General features: G+C 38.9%; 1 long non-coding RNA gene across 2 annotated transcripts in view; it reads left to right on the top strand.

The window, feature by feature from the left end:
• LOC123333336 overlaps positions 1-18,456 on the top strand; it is a 49,281-nt gene that overhangs the window by 28,702 nt on the left and 2,123 nt on the right. For both annotated transcript variants that reach the window (XR_006550661.1, XR_006550660.1), the window contains exon 3: positions 1,439-1,517. This is a non-coding gene — a long non-coding RNA (uncharacterized LOC123333336). The remainder of the gene's footprint in view (positions 1-1,438; positions 1,518-18,456) is intronic.

Genomic DNA, 18,456 nt, shown 5'->3' with positions numbered 1-18,456 from the left:
CCTCCTATACTTCGCTTTTTTGGAGCATTGTACCACTGCTCTTCTGGTAAAAGACTACTTCCCTCTTTTCTTTCAGATAGTGTTCCTTCTCTCCCTTGCGGTGCCCCAAATTAAGGCAAGCCCACCTCCCTCCCTGGCCATGGGTTTTAGGCCCTGAATCCAGTCTCAGCCAATCAGAATCATTTTCCAGGAATTGTTAAAGATGCTGGAGAGCAAGGATTCTCCTTATGAGCTTGTGGCTATCGAGGGCTATGCAACCCATACCTGCCTGGGGCCATGTTGTGGAAAGCGCCTATCTGAAGCTGGGCTAACATCAAAGGACAGAGACCTAAGAACACTTTTTAAGCTCCTAGGTAAATATGGGAAGAATGCAGTATTAACTGCAAAGTACAAATCAACCCCCAAAACTCTCCAATCATAAAAGTCTTTTTCTTCTAGCTTGCCAAAAGGGAATTTTAAGTAGAGTGGTGTGGTGGTAGGAGAGGAAGTCATGGGAGATAAAGTTAATTTGGGGTCATGGGCACAGAAAAGGAAGCTAAATATGGGTGTCTGGATAGTTGCTGAAGACTGAAACAACGTAAGAAACACAGCACCCAGCAGACATTGACTTATCTCCACAGTTTTCATTTCTGTGTTTCTGGCCCTTTCTGCCACTTATGATGTCTGTACATTTGTTCTTTTTATTATATTGTGACGAATCTTCCCTAACTCTTTGAAGTCAGAGCCCTTTAGTTTTACCACCACTGGGTGCTGACATCTGTGACTAAACTCCCTAGTTGCTTTGGAATTTTTTTGAACCAGTTGCCGTAAATTAGAGAAAAGGAGCTTGTCTAAAATTAAACTGTTTATTCATAAAACAATAACATTTTTGTGGCAAGAAATAAAACAGATTTCAAATGCCTATGAGTGAATTGTTGAAAATAACATCTAAACAATCATCTATATTTTCCTTAATTTTGAATGAACTCTTTTAGCATATGTTTTGTTTAATGCTGTAGATATATGGGCTATCGTCACTGAATAACTTACTCCGTGCCGTGAATGGATAGGTTTCTGTTCAGCAGGGATTTAAGATCAGTGTTTTTTCCCCACTAAGTTACATAAACTTTACTTAGGCTAGAAAATTTTTCTTTTAGCTCTCTGAACTTCTTGCACTAAATTGGCCACTTACCTGGACCCGCTTTGATTTTCTGAGTGAATCCCTTTTGAATTATCATGTTTGTCTTAATCTTCTTAAGAACACTTAACATTTGTACCACCAAATAAAGTATTGTTTGAATCAGTTAGAACTTTAAAAAAAAAAAAGTTATTGACATGCTTTGGTTACTCATAATCATACTGTTTGTGATTAAATAGAATAAGTTAAATATATTACTTATACCCAGTTATAAGCAGTTATTCATACTTGTGAGCAAATGACTATAAATTATTATTTCAGAATTTCAGCTGACTTTGACTTCTTTGACACATCAGCAGTGAGCAGATTGAATCTTGAAGGGTATTTCTTGACTAGAGCGGTGAGTGCCTGGTTGTTCAATCTAGTGTTCTTTATTTACCTGTACATTTATGTTTTTATATGTATATTTTGCAATAATATTTGATAATAAAATTATACATATATATGTTTTTATATAGGCTGATCTTCCTCTTTCTCAAGATTCTCTTTCTTTTATTTAGGGCAGGGTGAGCACAGAAAGGGAAAATGAGCTCTTTTTTCCCATTAGACTATTTGAGAGAGGGGAATCTGTGAACACTTGCGGATGGAGTATCTTTGTCTTATTAACTGCAGTTTTTAAGTATCTGTCCCCTTGGTTGATTGGAAACTCCATGAGTACAAAGCCTGTCTCTGGTCTCTTCTGGTGTATTCCCAGTGCTGGCACAATGCTTTCTTCAATGTAGATGCCTAAACCTTCTCTGGTGAAGTATAGAATTCATGAAATTATCATTGAATGAATGCATCCTTCAAACATTTTTACTCAGATAGGATTCAATACCTAGAATTACTTTTGGATTTCTTTATGATGTTAAGTAAGTTACATCTCTCAGACTCATTTTTCTCATGATAATATCATCTTTAATAAGGTTGTCCTGAGGATCAAACATAATTAGGTAAAGTATCAAGCACAGTATTGCCATCCCCTGAGTCCTCCATGGTTACCATATTGGGGATCTTTGGTAGCACTCCAGAAATATCAGAAAACTTGTCTTAAAAAGCTAAAGTGTTCATACTGAATTTTTTTCTATCAAATGAGATCTTTAAGCACTCTCCTCTGGTTGTAATTCCATTATAGAATTCAGTTGTATGAGAAGGACTGACAGAGAAATAGTTTATAAGCCCACTATTACCACTTAAAATAGTAACATAATTTAGCAGCACACAAAAGGGTAGTAAGAGTTAATTTAGGTATCAGATATTGTGTTCAACCCACAGAAAGTGTGATTTGTCATGCCAGTGTATGAACACATCCAGATCACATCTTTTCCCACGTCTCACATTAGGCCACAGCAGACTTTCCACATCCATGAGGCATTAAAACAACATGTCAAGGCTGTTTTAGATTTAATGGCAGAATGCTCCTTCCCCTGCAAGGGAGATGAACTTTGAGCTGGGCAGAAATGACTATCCTATCCAGTTGAAAAGAAACAGGAGGCACCAAAGCTTCAACTGTCGTTCAGAACAAAGTAAAACAGTACCTGGATGTTTGGGGATTCCTTTGGCACTGGTCTGTAATGAGGTGGAGGAAACTAATGCCAGACACATATAATTTTGCCAGCCAGAGAAAAAAAAATCAGCATCATTTTAAGGGTGTGCTTTTCTAAAGTTAGCCCAACCCTCGCTGGTTTGCTATTTGCAACTTCAAGATTAACTGGAATCTTCTAGATACGCTTCGTAACAGAAAAAAATATATATGTATATACATTGAAAAAACGAAAGGAAAATAATGTAAAAAAAAAGAGGTAAATAAGTTTGTCCAGCAAACTTCACAGTTATGTAACTTTTATGAGGCTATGAAATATTTAGACAGCCTGTTTTTTGCAAAAGTCATCTTGTGTTTGGCTATTGCTTCTTCATGTTCCACCCCGTGCAAACAATCCTTTCTTCAACCTCAGTTCCCTCTGGTTATGCTTACATTTAGAATCAAATTCCCTTTCCCTTCCTCCCTCTTCTCTAGGTTCTTCCTTTCTATTCTTTCAACAAACTCTTATTGAGCACTTACGGTGGGTAGGTACTTCACTAAAACCTTTGATAAATTATCTCATATTCTTCATGATAACCTTGGGAGGTAAATAATATTATTTTTCCCTATTAAACAAGAAACAGCTACTAGAAATTAACACTTGGGAAAGTAAGAGGTTTGTTCTTGGGTTCAAGGCCACACAGGTATAAGGTGGTAGAGCTGAGCTTCATTTACATTGCCTTCCGATTCTGTACTCTTTAATACCAAGTAAGCAATGCTATCTTACTTGTGTGCAAAGAGCATCCAAATAGCGAGATAAATGTCTTTTCATATATGCGAAAAGATCTATTTCTGCTTTATTGACTATGCCAAGGCCTTTGACTGTGTGGATCACAATAAACTGTGGAAAATTCTGAAAGAAATGGAAATACCAGACCACCTGACCTGCCTCTTGAGAAACCTATATGCAGGTCAGGAAGCAACAGTTAGAACTGGACATGGAACAACAGACTGGTTCCAAATAGGAAAAGGAGTACTTCAAGGCTGTATGTTGTCACCCTGCTTATTTAACTTATATGCAGAGTACATCATGAGAAACGCTGGGCTGGAAGAAGCACAAGCTGGAATCAAGATTGCCGGGAGAAATATCAATAACCTCAGATATGCAGATGACACCGCCCTTAGGGCAGAAAGTGAAGAGGAACTAAAGAGCCTCTTGATGAAAGTGAAAGAGGAAACTGAAAAAGTTGGCTTAAAGCTCAACATTCAGAAAAAGAAGATCATGGCATCTGGTCCCATCACTTCATGGGAAGTAGATGGGGAAACAGTGGAAACAGTGTCAGACTTTATTTTGGGGGCCTCCAAAATCACTGCAGATGGTGATTTCAGCCATGAAATTAAAAGATGCTTACTCCTTGGAGGAAAGTTATGACCAAGCTAGACTGCATATTCAAAAGCAGAGATATTACTTTGCCAACAAAGGTCTGTCTAGTCAAGGCTATGGTTTTTCCAGTGGTCATGTATGGATATGAGAGTTGGACTGTGAAGAAAGCTGAGTGCTGAAGAATTGATGCTTTTGAACTGTGGTGTTGGAGAAGACTCTTGAGAGTCCCTTGGACTGCAAGAAGATCCAACCAGTCCATTCAGAAGGAGATCAGTCCTGGGTGTTCATTGGAAGGACTGATGCTAAAGTTGAAACCCCAATACTTTGGCCACCTCATGCGAATAACTGACTCATTGGAAAAGACCCTGATGCTGGGAGGGATTGGGGGCAGGAGGAGAAGGGGATGACAGTGGATGAGATGGCTGGATGGCATCACTGACTCAATGGACGTGAGTTTCAGTAAACTCCGGGAGTTGGTGATGGACAGGGAGGCCTAGAGTTCTGCGATGCATGGGGTTGCAAAGAGTCGCACATGACTGAACAACTGAACTGACTGAACTGAAGTCTCCTAAATCTCAGAAGTCTACATTAAACATTTTTCCAAACTTGCATTTTGACAGCAGGTCAGAGAATGGTGAAGCATTTTACTACAGAAAGTTGGTAGTACATGAAGTGATGCTGAATCTCAAAAGTCATTCCATCTGTCCTAAGTCTCTTCAGTAGTATCTGACTCTTTGTGACCCTTTGCACTGTAGCCTGCCAGTCTCCTCTGTCCATAGGATTCTCCAGGCAAGGATACTGGAGTTGGTTGCCATTTCCTCCTCCAGGGGATCTTCCTTACCCAGGGATTAAACCTGTGTCTCCTGCATTTGCAGGCAGGTTCCTTATCACTAGCTCCATCTGAGGGATATGCAAAATAAAACCACAATGAGATATTGCCTCACATTTGTTAGAATGGCCATCATCAAAAAGTCTACAAACAATAAATGCTGGAAAAGGTATGGAGAATAGGGAACACTCTTGCACTGTTGGTGGGAATGTAAATTGATATAGCCACTATGGAAGACGGATTGGAATGCAGATTCCTTAAACAACTAAGAATAAAACCACCATATGACTCAGCAATCCCACTCCTAGGCATATACCCTAAGGAAACCAAAATTGAAAGAGACACATGTATCCATCCCATTGATCATTGCAGCACTATTTACAATAGCTAGAACATGGAAGCAACCAAGATGTCCATCGACAGATGAATGGATAAAGAAGTGTGGTATATAAACACAATGGAATACTACTCAGCCGTAAAAAGGAATGCATTTGAGTCAGTTCTAATGAGGTGGATGAACCTAGAACCTATTATACAAAGCGAGTGAAGTGAAGTCGCTCAGTCGTGTCTGACTCTTTGCGACCCCATGGACTTTTAGCCTATCAGGATCCTCCGTCCATGGGATTTTCCAGGCAAGAGTGCTGGAGTGGATTGCCATTTCCTTCTCCAGGGGATCTTCCCAACCCAGGAATAGAACCCGGGTCTCCCGCATTGCAGGCAGATGTTTTACCGTCTGAGCCACCAGGGAAGTCATACGAAGTGAAATGAGTCAGAAAGAGAAAGATAAATACTGTATTCGAATACATATACATTGAATCTAGAAAAAATGGTACTGAAGAATTTACTCATAGGGCAGCTGTGGAGAAACAGACATAGAGAATAGACTTATGGACATGGGGAGAGGGGAGGAGAGGGCAAGATGTATGGAAGGAGGAACATGGAAACTTACAGTACCATATGTAAAATAGCCAACTGGAATTTGCTGTATGGCTCAGGAAACTCAAACAGGGGCTCTATATCAACCTAGAGGGGTGGGATGGGGAGGGAGCTGGGAGGGAGTCTCAGAAGGGAGGGGATATACGTATACCTAAGGCTGATTCATGCTGAGGTTTGACAGAAAAGGGCAAAATTCTATAAAGCAGTTATCCTTCAATAAAAAATAATTAAAAAAGAAAGACCAGAAGTAACATGCTGGCATAGACATGGAGAAAAGGGAACCCTTGTGCACTGTTGTTGGGATTATAAATTGGAACAGCCACTATGTAAAACAGAATAAAAGATCTTCAAATTAAAAATAGAACTACCTTATGATTCAGCAATTCTACTTCTGGGAATATATCCAAAGGAAATGAAAACCTTGACTCCAAAAGATACCTGCATCCCCACTTTCATAGCAGCATTATTTACAATAGCCAGGAGACAGAAACAACATAAGCATACATTGATGGCTGAATGGGTAACGGAGTTGTCGTCTATATACACAACGAAATATTACTCATCCACAAAAACCAAGCAAATCCTACCACTTATACAAAATGGAGGGACCTTGAAGACCTTATGCTAAGTGAAATAAGTTGGACAGAGAAAGCCAGATACTACATGATCTCACTTATATGTGGAATCTAAAGAAAATAAAAAAGCAGGGTCATAGAAAGAGATGGGATGTGGTTACCGGAGACAGAGGATGAGGAGAGGAGAAATTGAAGAAAGGTGGTCAAAGTCACAGATTTCCAGATATGATTAATAAGTACTGAGAATATAATGTACAATGTGATAACTATAATTAACACTGCTGTGTAATATATAGGAAAGTTAAGAGAGTAAGTCCTAAGAATTCTCATAACAAGGAGAAAATTTTTTTATTTTTCTGTATCTATATAAGATGATGATGTTAGCTGAACCTGTAGTAATAATCATTTCATAATATATGTAAAGCAAGTCATTGCAATGTGTCTTAAACATATACAGTGGTATATGTCAACTATTTCTCCTAAGACTGGGAAAAAAAGCCAATGAAAATCTGGAGCCTTATGATAGCCCAGACAGTAAAGCGTCTGCCTGCAATATGGGAGACCCAGGTTCAATCCCTGGGTCAGGAAGATCCCCTGGAGAAGGAAATGGCACCCCATTCCAGTACTCTTGCCTGGAAAATTCCATGGATGGAGAAGCCTGGTAGGCTACAGTCCATGGGGTCACAAAGAGTCAGACACGACTGAGCGACTTCACTTTCACATTCCACATTTCCAAAACAACTTGTTTGCAAGATAGACTTTTATTTGATGTAACATGTCTTGGTTTTCTACATTTGATTTGCAAAATATGTTACTCTGATAGATTTGTCAGTCTCTAGGCAAGTACTGAAGTGATGAAGTATGCAGAGAACTTTAACATATAATTAAGAACACCTCAGGAAGACTGAAAGATACTCTTCCTTCCTGTGTGTTTACCAGTTGCATTCCAAGAGTAGAACTGGTGTGGCTTAACAAAAAAGACTCTTTCTGTTTTGTCTACTTATGCCTGTGGTTTAAGTATTGTTTGAAAGAGTTTGCTTTAGCACAGAAAAAAAAAAAAAAATCCACTAAAGTTTTTATTAAACCGATGAAATAAAGTACCAGTGGAACTCACACATTTAAACAGACTGCCGGGACCTGAAATAAACATAAGTCATCTTTTATTTCTTATTCACTACTATTCCAGGTTGTACAAGGTGAATGTATACGTGAAAACACATATATTAGCTTGGAAAAATTTAACTGCTTTTGAATTGTTGACAACAAAGCTATGCATGCAGTAACATGCAGTTACAATTTTAGGTGGCATTAAATCCTGCCTTGTAGATCTTAATCTGTATAGCTTGGGAGAAGTGTAATCATCCTGATTCTTCCCTGGCAGGAAGGTACTCTAGGCACAGCTTTGTTTCTCTATTGATAACTCTGTCTACTGTACATTTTTAGATGCTTTCTTGAGGCTTTGCCCTGTGGTAGTAGCAAGCTCCAGCAACTCTGGTTACATAAATGATGCCTCAATTATATAATGCTGTTTTATTTTTCAACAAAGCAGAACATCCTTGTACTACAGATGACTTCTCTAGGGGAATTTAAGATTGCACAAATTAGAAACTGTTAAAAACTAGAACCTCAAAAAAAAAAAAAAGATTGTAGAAAAGTAAAGGATTCAAAGTAATAAGTCTTTCCCTCTACATTTATAATTTTACATGATAATTTTGTTGTTGAGTGCATTGTACTTTATCTCTAAAAGATATACTGTAATATGGACTTGATGATGTGGGTTTGTATATGTAATCATATGAGTGTATCAGTAGCTTTCTTCTTAATGAGGCACTGGTACATATGTGTGTGTGTGTGCAGTCATGTCTGATTCTGTGTGACCCCATGGACTGCAGCCTGTCAAGCTCTTCTGTCCATGGGATTTTCCAGGCAAGAAAACTGGAATGGGTTGCCATTCCCTGCTCCAGGAGATCTTGCAACCCAGGGATCGAACCCGTGTCTCCTGCATTGGCAGGCAGATTCTTTTACCACTGAGCAACCTGGGAAGCCACACTGGTACATATATCTTGATACAGCCACACTGGTACATATATCTCTCTGGCCCCAATTCTTTATTTCATTGGCACAGAAAATTCTTGTTTTGCCCAAATGAGTCAGTAGATCAGAGAATTGGTATGAGCAAAGATATGTGCAAATTGCTTTGGAGAAGAGAAGTCAGTTCTCTAAATCAGGACAAGTTATACTGTATATGCACGGTGCTATGGAGAGAGCAGGGGCTCTGTAGTTGGACACACATGGATTCAACTCCGCCTGTGTCCAACTATTAGCTGGATTACCTCGAGCCTCAGTTTCCTCAAGGACAGTGGGAATGATAAGCTAATACATAGGAGTGGTATGAAGATACATATGAAATACAAATGACGACTGAAGCACATCCAGGGATAATATCAGCTGCTTCTGCTGTTGAAGAGGATGATAAAGCCTGTTATTATGGACTATGTGCCAGGCACTTTATCAAGTGCTTTGCATACAATCTTAAATCTCTCAGCAACCTCATTTATATAATTTCTTCATTGTTGTTGATGTTGTTGTTCAGTCTCTAAGTCATGTCTCACTCTTTTCGAGCCCAGAGACTGTAGCCCACCATGCTCCTCTGTCCTCCACTATCTCCCAGAGTTTGCTCAAATTCATGTCCATTGAGTCAGTGATGCTATCAAGCCATTTCATCCTCTGCCACCCCCTTCTACTTTGACCTTCAATCTTTCTGATCATCATGATCTTTTCCAATGAGTCTGCTCTTCACATCAGGTGGCCAAACTATTGGGGCTTCAGCATCAGTCCTTCTAATGAATACTCAGGATTGATTTTCTTTAGGATTGACTGGTTTGAACTTCTTACAGTCGAAGGGACTCTCAAGAGTCTTTTCCACAACCACAGTTCAAAAGCATCCATTCTTCAGTGCTCAGCCTTCTTTATGGTCCAACTCTCACATCCGTACATGACTATTGGAAAAGTCATGCTGCTGCTGCTGCTAAGTCGCTTCAGTTGTGTCCAACTCTGTGCGACCTCATAGAAGGCAGCAGCTTTGGCTATACAGACCTTTGCTGGCAAAGCGATGTCTCTGCTTTTTAATATGCTGTTTAGGTTTGTCATAGCTTTCCTTCCAAGGAGAAAGAATTGTTTAATTTCATGGCTATAGTCACTGTCCACACTGATTTTGGAACCCAAGAAAATAAAATCTGTTCTTCATTTATAGGAGGCAAATGATTCTTGGGGAAATCAAAAACATAGGTGTCCAAAGTATTCGTATTAAGAAGTGATAACATGGGATTTTAAACTCAGATCTTTGCAACATCAAAACTTGGTTAATTTATTACCAACTTATATTAATATAAAACCTCTGCTATAGTACCTGGGGAAGAGTATGCTTCAATAAGAGTAGATACTTCTATGTCTGTACCTATGTACATATTTTCCTGTAAGTAAAGATTTTTCTCTGTTGGTTATCTCATGGGAACTAAATTTTAAGATTCAAGTGCCTCCACATTGCTATGTGACCTATATTAGAGTCATTGCTTCTAACTTCTATTATTCTAAATTTTCTTCAAATATTTAAGTAATTTTTGATATGAAGAAATTGACAGAGTAATCAGTAATTCCACTTTCCTTTTAATAAGGACCACAGAGAAGCAATAATGAGTCAGGCCTCAATGCCATTGAGAATCTTGGTGTTTCTATACTCTCCAAGATGAAGTTACTAAATCTCTTTAAATTTTTGTTGCTTCTAATAAAGATGTTTGAAATGCTCAAGAGGGGGGAAAAAAAAAAACACCAATGGTGGGAGAGTTATTATTAGTTGTTTTCAAATAATCTAGATAAAATGATTTAGTAGATAAATGTTTCTACATAGTATTTTAGTAAGAGTTCTTCCTCTCATGAGCAAGACAATAAACAAATATTTAAAGAACACTAAAAGAAATGCCAAATTATTTGCCTGTCTGGACTATCCTCATGTCTCAGTATACATGTGAAACTTCCCACTGAAACTGTCAACTAATTTTCTGTGCCTGTGATGCCCAGAGAAGTCTAGTCTGGATATGTAACTTTAAATGCCATTGATGTAGAGATGCAAGCCACAGGAACTGATGGAGTTACATAATCAGAATATACACTAGGAAAGGACTGGTGCTTAAAGCAGCTTTGTGGGACTCTATTATCTGATATTCAAGGAAATAAGAATGAATGGGGAGAGAGTAAGGAAGGATTTATTGGAAGACAAGGGAGTGGCCAGTGGAATACTGCTGAGAAATATCATGAGGACAAAATGTACTAGTTGTAAGGAAACCACTGCTCCAGCTTGTCCAGGACTGTCTCCCTGAAGCCTGCTTTTCCAGTGAAAGTGGCTCAGCGATATGGCAATCCTTGTCCTTGGGAAGTTTAGCTACAGTCATTTCAACAGAGTGATACGAACAGAAGTCAAACTTGAATGGGTTAAGGAATGCATAGGAGGTAAGGAAATGGAGACCTTAAGGGCAGAAAATTTCCTGAAGTGTGATTATGAAAGGAATGGGTGAGTTTGACCATGGATGGAATGAAATGTGAGGTCAAGGGATTTTTAAGGTGGAAGAAGGACCTGCATATTTCTCATGGGAATATGTGGCAGGGCAAGAGACGTTTGAAGAGAAGGGGTACATACACATGAGAAGGGGTATTTAAAGGGGAAAGCTTTCTGAAAAGAGGGCAGAGGGTAGGATCCAGAATAAGAAAGGTGCTTGGGCCCTAAAAGGAAGGAGGTGCACCTTAACAAGTACAAAAGGAGGGTTTAGGGCTACAATTGCTAGTAGATATGGATGTCTGCCCATGGAAAATTAAGGGACTTGCATTCCATTGATGTTTTTTTCTCTGAAGTAGGAGGTGAGAATATTTGCTTAGAATGAGGGGGCAAGGTGGAGGTGTTATGAGCTAAGGAGAAAAGAAAGTGTGCAAAGCTAATGTGTATGAGGTAGGGGAGTGCATTGAATTAAATCCTGCAATAGAATTGCTTGACAGTATTTGAGGCACATGAGTTAGTTTGTAAAGACACCAAAGATATCCTTTGTGGGACCTGCTCCAGCAGCATCCAGTGGCCTGCCTTCAAGTACAGATAAGGTGGATGTATCGTTTCATATAGAAATAAAGTGTTGCCAATAGATGTAATTACAAAAACAGAAGAACAAAGAAAATGTGAGAATCAGTAATACAGTAATTGTCGTAATAAACCATGAAATCTAAACTTGATGGGGATCCAGCAATTAAAGAGTGGGAGTAAATACAGAAGACAAATTGCTTTCTACCACTGAGCTCATGGAAGAGGGAGTTGGGCTAGCAAACCCGATTTTGGGGGGCTCCAGAATCACTGCAGATGGTGACTGCAGCCATGCAATTAAAAGATGCTTGCTCCTTGGAAGAAAAGCTATGACCAAGCTAGACTGCATATTAAAAAGCAGAGACATTACTTTGCCAACAAAGGTCTGTCTAGTCAAAGCTATGGTTTTTCCAGTAGTCATGTATGGATGTGAGAATTGGACCATAAAGAAGGCTGAATGCCAAAGAATTGATGCTTTTGAACTGTGGTGTTGGAGAAGACTCTTGAGCGTCTCTTGGACTGCAAGGAGATCCAACCAGTCCATTCTAAAGGAAATCAGTCCTGAATATTCACTGGAAGGACTGATGCTGAAGCTGAAACTCCAATACTTTTGCCCTCCTGGTGAGAAGAAGTGACTAATGAAAAGACCCTGATGCTAGGACAGATTGAAGGCAGAAGGAGAGGGGATGACAGAAGATGAGATGGTTGGATGGCATCACCAACTGGATGAACATGAGTTTGAGCAGGCTTTGGGAGTTGGTGATGGACAGGAAAGCCTGGTGTGCTGCAGTCCATAGGGTCGCGAAGAATCGGACACGACTGAGTGACTGAACTGACCTGAGCAAACCCAAAAGATTGGCATTTGTGGTCAGAAATGGAGATGTTTGAATTAGTGATTTTGCAAGAAGTGCAAAGTTTATCATCAATAATACATCTCTACCTACTCTCTTGGGATAAACGTAAGTAGGCTCCTTACTTTCTAATCTCTGTCCTAGATCTTAAGAATACAAGAAAGCAAATCATGTAAAAAAAAAATAAAAGAAATGTTTGCCTCAAACATTTATATATGATTCAGGAACTTTAAGATATTAGATTTTCTTTAGAAATCTGTCTTTTTTTCCCCAGCAACTTTATTGAGGTATATTTGACACATAGGGTTTCCCTTGTGGTTCAGCTGGTAAAGAATCCACCTGAAATGCAGGAGACCTGGGTTCAATCTCTGAGCTGGGAAGATCCCCTGGAGAAGGGAAAGGCTACCCACTCCAGTATTCTGGCATGGAGAATTCCATGGACTGTATAGTCCATGGGTCTCAAAGTGTCGGACATGACTGAGCAACTTTCACTGATGTATGACTTTGTATATGTTTGTAGTGTACAACTTGATTTGATTTATAGTTGCACATTTGATTTATGTTGTATGTTTATAGTGTATAACATGATTTGATACACACATATATTGTGAAATGATTACCAAATGGGAAGGTGAACACATCTGTCACCTCACATAACTACCTTCTGGTGTGTGTGGTGAGAATTTTTAAGATCTGCTCTATAGAAACATTCAAATGTGCAGTACAGTATTGTTCATTACAATCACCATGCTATACATTAGATTACCAGAATGTACTCATAACTGGAAGATTGTACCCTTTGAACAGCATCTCCTTTCCCCTACTCTGATGCACCTGGCAGCCACCAACCTACTCTCTGTTTCTGAGTTTGACTTCCTTAGATTTCACGCATAAGTGAAATCAAACAGGGTTCGTCTTTCTTGAGACAATGATTGTCTAAATTATTTCACTAACATAATGTCCTCAAGATGCATCCATATTGTCACAAATGTCAGTATTTCCTTCTTTCTCATAACTGAATAATATTCCATTATAAGTGTATGCCACATATTCTTTATCCATTCATCCACCAGCGGATACTTGTTTCTGTGTCTTGGCTATTGTGAATAATGCTGAAATAACCACGGCAGTGCAGAAATCCCCTAGAGAGAGGGACTTCATTTCCTTTGGGTATGTACTCAAGAAATAAGACTGCTGGATCATATGGTAGTTCTATATTTGAAATATTCTGAGAAACCTCCACACTGTTTTGCATAGTGGTTGAGCCAATTTACAGTCCAAGAGTGCACTAGTTCTCTTTCTCCACACCCTTGCCAACTCTTGTCATCTCCTGTGTTTTTGATAATAGCCACTCAAACATGTGTGAGGTGATACATCACTGAAGTTCTGATATGCATTCCCTGATGACTAGTGATGTTGGGCTTCTTTTTATGTATCTGTATATCTTCTTTGGGAAAATGTCTGTTGGAATCCTTTGCCCGTTTTTTAAGTGGATTATTAGTTTTTTTTTTTTTTTGGCTATTGAGTTTTATGAGTTTCTTATATTTTGAATATTAACCACTTATTGGTTGATGGTTTACAAATATTTTCCCCCATTTCATAGATTGCCTTTTCATTTTTTAATGGTTTCTTTTACTGTGCAGAAATTTCCTCGTTTGATGTGGTCAAACTTGTGGGTTTTTGCTTTTATTGCCTGTGCTTTCAGTATCAAAAAAAAGAAAAAAGAAAAAAGAACTGTTGAGACCAATGCCAAGGAACTTCCTCCTAGTTTTTCTCCCAGAGATTTTATGATTTCAGGCCTCACATTTAAGTCAAAATCCATTCTGAGTTCATTTTTTGTGAGTGGTGTAAGAGAGGGCTCCAATTTCTTTCTTTCTTTCTTTCTTTTTTTTTTTGTATGTTACTGTTCGATTTTCCCAACACCACTTATTGAAGAGACTGTTGTTTCCTCACTGAATATTCTTGGCTCCCTTGTCAAATATTAGTTGACTTGATATGTATAGACTTATTTCTGGAATCTTGATTCTGTTCTACTGGTCTATGTGTCTGTTTTTATCCCAGGACAAGAGAGTTTTGGTCACTATAACTTTGCAATTCAGTTTGAAGTCAGAAAACATGACGATGCCGCCAGGATTTCTTTAACTATTTGAGGTTTTTTTGTGGTTCTTTAAGCATTTTAGGATTTTTTTTCCCCTCTTTTTGTGAAAATGCCATTGGAATTTTGATAGAGAGACTCCCTTTTATATTTCCTAGGGAAATTCCCAGAAGTATTCAAGGTTACACATCTTTTCCTTATCCTGCAGAGTTAAGTTGGCCATAAGTTCTGCACCTGATAGTGAGATCTCTGTGCTGTTCTCATGGGGTGGCAGAGCCACCTGCGGGGCTCTTGAATTCAATGCCTTGAGTTTTGTAGAGCGCCAGCCATTGAGTGGCACATTGGGTTCCTGGGGTCTGCACCTGGGGTTGGTAGAAGTTCTGTAGGTGGCAGGTCATCCTGTGGAGTTCATGGGTGAGCCTCTTGGTGGATGCCCTGAGAAGGTTAGCAGAATCCACACCCAGCTGTTGAGATCACATCAGTTGCCGTGAGCCTCTGCGGCTTCTTGCCGCTCTGAGCTGTTCCGAGATGATCAGGCCAAGCCCAACTCCTCAGCGTTTGACGTGGAATGAGACAGAAGTGAGCCTTCTGGGCAGCATCGCACAGGGCTGGTGAAGCCTGGTATTCACTTTGCTCTCACTTTCCCTCATGAAGGAAATTGCGAACAAAGGAGAGCTGTCCCCCTCAGTTGGACTCTGGGGCTCCCACAAAGACATTCTCTGCTGTGTTCAGTTCAGTTCAATCACTCAGTCATGTCCAACTCTTTGCAACTCCACGAACCACAGCACGCCGGACCTCCCTGTCCATCACCAACTCCCGGAGTCCAGCCAAACCCATGTCCATTGAGTTGGTGATGCCATCCAACTATCTCATCTTCATTGTTGCCTTCTCCTCCTGCCCTCAATCTTTCCCAGCATCAGGGTCTTTCCCAATGAGTCAACTCTGTGAATCAGGTGGCTAAAGTATTGTTGTTTCAGCTTCAGCATCAGCCCTTCCAATGAACACCCAGGACTGATCTTCTTTAGGATGGACTGGTTGGATCTCCTTGCTGTCCAAGGGACTCTCAAGAGTCTTCTCCAACACCACAGTTCAAAAGCATCAATTCTTTGGTGCTCAGTTTTCTTTATAGTCCAATTCTCACAACCATACATGACCACTGGAAAAACCTTAGCCTTGACTACTAGATGGACTTTTGTTGACAAAGTAATGTCCCTGCTTTTCAATATGCTATCTAGGTTGGTCATAACTTTCCTTCCAAGGAGTAAGCGTCTTTTAATTTCATGGCTGCAATCACCATCTGCAGTGATTTTGGAGCCCAGAAAAATAGTCAGCCACTATTTCCACTGTTTCCGTCTATTTGCCATGAAGTGATGGGACTAGATGCCATGATCTTAGTTTTCTGAATGTTGAGCTTTAAGCCAACTTTTCCACTCTCCTCTTTCACTTTCATTAAGAGGCTCTTTAGTTCTTCTTCACTTTTTGCCATAAGGGTGGTGTCATCTGCATATCTGAGGTTATTGATATCTCTGCTGTGACTGGTTGCCAAATCAGTGTTTCTGTGGGGAGACGTCCATTTTGAGATGAGGGTTGGAACCTCCTATTGTGCCATCTTGCCAATGACTTTCTTGTTAAAGTCCTATTTAAGAGTGTTACTGAATTGTTAAAATAATAACAACAGTCAACACTTGACAGCTAACAAAGGGCTTTTCATGGACCAAGATAGCTCTCTGACACAGAACCACAATTCCTACTTTACAGATTATTTAACTGAGGTCAGAGAACTGAAGTTAAGATTAATAAATAGCTCACATAGTTAAACAGGTAACCCAAATCTAAGTCTTGCTCCTTGGTTGTTTAAAGCAATGTCCTTTAGTTTTTACTATTCTTTTCTAGTAAATAACATATACTTTGGTTATTTAAAATTTAAAAATTGAGAAAATATTTTTAGTTATTTTATAATAACATTAAAATCTCTTAAAATATTTTAGTATTTATTTTGGTGATCTTCTAAGAAAAGCCATTAGTACCTACAGACACTTTAATACTTATTAATATAAGCTTATGTTTGTGGCAAAAGTATTTTTACTTTTTAAAGTATTCTGGTATTTCTTTCCAAAATTAGCTTTCATGTTAGATTACTTTTTGTCTCAATGAAACAAACACACCTATCACATTAGTCCTTCAAATCACATGATTTTTAAAACCTGAGCTACATAAAAATAACATAGAGAGGTTGTTAATAAAATGCACCTTCCAGATCATCTCCCAGAAAATTATTATTAGTGGGTCTGGAATAGGAAATAGAAATCAGTTTCTTTAAGAACCACCCCTGTTGATTTGATGCAGGTGATTCTTGGATCACACTTTAAGAAACACTTCTTTTGAATTTTATTTTCCAGTTTGTATTAATATCTAATTTTTGACAATTGCAGATAGGAAGTTATCTTTAACTAAATATATATCTGAGATTACAGATATTGTGCTATCTCATATATATAAATATAACTACATAGCACATGTGGATAATTTAACACCTATACTTTATTTTTAAATTCTAAAAGCACTAGTTCTATGGTAAACTGTAATCTCCAGTAATAGAACTGTCTATATAACTAAATTTGGATCTCAACTTTAGATATTTATAGGTGGTTCTTTGAGTGTTAAAAAATTATCTGATACTGTTAATTAAGGATCTCTACTTTCTACTTTTAATGAAGAATCAGAAGATGATAACTTTGAATTGAGAGATTGTCAGCATATTTTAAATAACTAATAAATATAAAATAATTCATTCTTATTAGTGGCCAGGAAAATGCAAATTAAAGCTATAATAATATGCAGTTTCCCACAGTAAATTGCGTGGGTACACATTAAACTCATGGAATTGGAACTGGAGATGAGAAGGGGAGAAGACTTAGTATTTTGTTGCACATTTCATATGGTCAATGTGTTTTAAAAATATGCATTATTACTGACACTGTTTTAAAACCTATTAAGTGAAAGTAAAATATTTTGTTTGCATCTTTCATTTGGGATGTGTTTTTTTTTAAAGCTTCTGCAGTACATATGAAAACAATTTCTCTTGTTCTTTATAAGGAAATACTTGGCAATACATATTCAGTGTCTGCAGTTGAATTTCCAAACTTTTTGAAGTGATCAGATCAAATCAGATCAGTCGCTCAGTCGTGTCCGACTCTTTGTGAACCCATGAATCACAGCACACCAGGCCTCCCTGTCCATCACTAACTCTTGGAGTTCACTCAGACTCACGTCCATCGAGTCAGTGATGCCATCCAGCCATCTCATCCTCTGTCGTCCCCTTCTCCTCCTGCTCCCAATCCCTCCCAGCATCAGAGTCTTTTCCAATGAGTCAACTCTTCGCACGAGGTGGCCAAAGTACTGGAGCTTCAGCTTTAGCATCATTCCTTCCAAAGAACAGCCAGGGCTGATCTCCTTTAGAATGGACTGGTTGGATCTCCTTGCAGTCCAAGGGACTCTCAAGAGTCTTCTCCAACACCACAGTTCAAAAGCATCAATTCTTCGGTGCTCAGCCTTCTTCGCAGTCCAACTCTCACATCCATACATGACTACAGGAAAAACCATGGCCTTGACTAGACGAACCTTTGTTGGCAAAGTAATGTCTCTGCTTTTTCATATGCTATCTAGGTTGGTCATAACTTTCCTTCCAAGGAGTAAGCGTCTTTTAATTTCATGGCTGCAGTCACCATCTGTAGTGATTTTGGAGCCCAGAAAAATAAAGTCTGACACGGTCTCCACTGTTTCCCCATCTATTTCCCATGAAGTGGTGGGACCGGATGCCGTGATCTTCGTTTTCTGAATGTTGAGCTTTAAGCCAACTTTTTCACTCTCCACTTTCACTTTCATCAAGAGGCTTTTGAGTTCCTCATGCATATGATATAACATGATGTGTGAAACACTTGGAGAACAAGAAAACATATAATTAAATTCTAGCCTTTTCCTTTCTT

This window comes from Bubalus bubalis, chromosome 4, assembly GCF_019923935.1.
Source record: "Bubalus bubalis isolate 160015118507 breed Murrah chromosome 4, NDDB_SH_1, whole genome shotgun sequence".
Taxonomy (NCBI): Eukaryota; Metazoa; Chordata; class Mammalia; order Artiodactyla; family Bovidae; genus Bubalus; species Bubalus bubalis.
This window is presented reverse-complemented; position numbering and strand designations above follow the sequence as displayed.